This window comes from Dipodomys ordii, unplaced genomic scaffold, assembly GCF_000151885.1.
Source record: "Dipodomys ordii isolate 6190 unplaced genomic scaffold, Dord_2.0 Scaffold13, whole genome shotgun sequence".
NCBI classification, from domain to species: Eukaryota; Metazoa; Chordata; class Mammalia; order Rodentia; family Heteromyidae; genus Dipodomys; species Dipodomys ordii.
Window position 1 is genome coordinate 22,855,392 of NW_012267229.1, and position 3,204 is coordinate 22,858,595.

Sequence of the window (3,204 nt, forward strand, 5' to 3'; positions counted from 1 at the left end):
TATTGGGGCAGGTCGTGGGCCTGAAACATGCCACCACACAGTCCTGCACATTGGCCCTTGGTAAGCCATGGATTGTGTTTCTGGTACTTGGTGGCTCTTCATTTACAGGCTATCCCTTTCATAGGAAGTTGTGTGTGTGTGTGTGTATGTGTGTGTGTGTGTGTGTGTGTGTGTGTATCAGTACTGGGGCTTGAACTCAGGGCCCGTCCCTTAGCTTTTTTGCTCAAAGCTGTCACTCTACCACTTGTGCCTCAGTTCCACATCCAACTTTATTTCATTTTGTTTATTCATTTTCTTTTTGTGGTTAACTGGAGATAAAAGTCCCACAGACTTTCCTGCTTGGGCTGGCTTTGAACTGAGATTCTCAGATCTCAGCCTCCTGGGTAGCTAGGATTACAGGCGTGAGCCACTGCTACTCGGCTTAGTAGGTTGTTCTTATGTGTTAACATAGTATGGCCCTGCTGACCCTACTTGATTGTGGATCTCTTTTGATTCGGTCTAAGTTTTCATCTATAGAAAAACACACTGCTATTTTTGTCACCTAATTAAACTCCAGCTTGCCAGTGATTACATTCCACATTCAGAGAGGTGGAAGTGTCTCTGACAGTTCATGAATCACATTTGGACACGTGCTGCTGGGTTGGATAGGGAGTAGCCACAGGTAGCTTATCCCAGGTGGCAGAGACCTGTGGTTGGGGCCTCTTTTCCCACACTCCCAGCACTGTCCCCAAGGTTGGTAGAGTTAGGATGGATGAATGAAGCCCTAGAGGAACTATCAGTACTTAAAGTCAACTTCTAGTCTTTACCAAATCTCAAGATGTGGGTTCGGGGGGCCTTTCTCTTCCTCCCTACTCCCTCATTGTCTTGTTCTAACCAAGCATTGACCAGACAAGAATCTTCTCCTCCTTTGACAGATGGGAAAACTGAGGCCCTGAGAAGAGATGTGACTTGAATAAAGGCATTCCAACAGTGACAGAGCTAATGTTTAAAGTCCCAGGCACCAAATCCCACCCCTTTCCTCCCCCAGAGCCTTCCCCCACCTTCTTCCCCACTATATCAGTATCATGGGTCTGGGGGCAGAGAATAAAGCCACAGAGGACAGTGTAAGAGCTTTGAATGGTTGGAAGAATATGTAAAGGTCTCCTCAGCCCTCAAACACACGTAGCATCTTCCTCTATTTGCCCAGTCTTTAATTCATTCAAAAATTTATTCAATTACTAGCTTACCCTTTCACCAGTTTACCTATTCCTTCATTTCACTCATCCACTCAACTCACACATTAATTCACCCTGCCTCCAATCCTCTCATTCCTAATCTACTCCCTCATTAACTCCCCCACTCTCCCACTAGGAGCTGGCGCTCACTCATTGTCCTACGCTTGTTCTAGGCTATTGCCATGTCTTTCCAATCTGTCCTCCAGCCTGCAGGGCAGCCCAGGCTCCCAGGCCTCCAAAGTCTCTGCCCTCCTTCTATGCTGACTATCTCTTCAACTAGTTTGGGAGGCTCTTGAAAAAATGTCAGCAGCAAAGGTCACAGAGAGGCTGAGAACGTAAGACCAGGGAGACAGGAGCTGAGGATGGGCCTCCCAGACTGCATAATTTTTCAGGGCCAGGCATGGCTATGACCCCTTGTCCTAACATCATGAAGGTTGTCAAGAACAGTAGCAAAGCCAGGGGTGGTAATACATTTCTGTAGTCCCTATACTAGGCAAGCTGAGGCAGGAGATCAAGAGTTTGATTCCAGTCTGGAGTAGATAGTGAGTTGGAAGCCAGCCTGGGTCACATAGATTTATTTTTATTATCTTTAAATAGTGGTACAAAGAATTTTCATTCAACATATAAGAGATCTTGTCTTTAAAAAAAGTAACAAAAGGGCTGAGGAATGAAGAGTGTTAGCTAGGTATGGCCTGGTGTTTTTCTTTTCTTTCTCTCTTTCTCTCTCTCTCTCTCTTTCTTTCTTTCTTTCTTTGTCAGTCATGGGTCTTGAACTCTGGGCCTGGGCATTCTCCCTGAGCACTTCAGGTCAAAGCTAGTGCTCTACCACTTGAGCCACAGCGCCACTTTGGTTTTTTGGTGGTTAACAGGAGATAAGAGTCTCACAGACTTTCCTGCCTGGGCTGGCTTTGAATCATAAACCTCAGATCTCAGCCTCCTGGTTACAGGCGTGAGCCACAGGTGCCTGGCTTGGTGTTTTTCTTTCTTTTTTTTCTTTTTGCCAGTTGTGGGGCTTGAACTCTGGGCCTGGGCACTGTCCCTCAGCTCTTCTGCTCAAGGTTAGCACTCTACCCCTTGAGCCACAGTGCTACTTCCAGCTTGGTTTGTCTGTTTCATGTGGTGCTGAGGAATCAAACCCGGGTGTCATGCATGCGAGGCAAGCACTCTACCACTGAGCCACCTTCCCAGCCCTTGGTGTTTTTCTTATACCATCTCTCTTTTACTAATACCCAAACCGCCCTGTGACATTGATTATCCATTTTATATAGAAGGAAACTGAGTCTCAGAGAGAAGAATCATTGACCTAGACTGACAACTAGCAGGAGGTAGGCGCCTGAATGCAAACCCAGGTGTGTGGGCTGCAGACTTTATCTTGGCCTATTCTGGGAGGGGTGGGAGCCAGGGGATCAGTGATGGATGGAGTCTGGCCCCACCAGAGCAGCTGGGAGCAGTGGGGGCTGGTGGTGGGCACCATCAGGCCATTGAGAAACAGGGGAGGGGCAGGAATCCAAACCCCCCCCCTTCTCTCCCAGTGGATATATGGGAAACTAGAAGGAAACTGGGCTCCCAGAACAGTGACACAGGAGAGCAGTATCTGGGCCTGGAATTTATGTTTCCAACTCAAAGGCAGCTTTATCTGTGCAGAGCATGGAAGGCAGAGCTCGATGATTTTGGAAGTGATTGAATTTGGGCATCTTAGGGTTGGCCTGAGCATATGGGAGAATGGCTCAGGAGAATGAACGTGGGGAGTTATGTTGCCCGCCTTACAGAAATGATCACTTAACATTGGTGAGTTAGGGCCCCAACAGTTGTAATTAGCACCCTGGGTGTCAGTCAGAAACCAACAAACAGCCAAATCCCTGCAGGTCTGCCCAGCCCATCCGGCAGCAGGGGACGATTAACCATTAACCCCCACCCCTCCCCACAGAGCCTCCACCCCAGCAGAGGCTAGGCCCCAACTCCAGGCTGAGCCTCCCAGAGGACAGTTTGA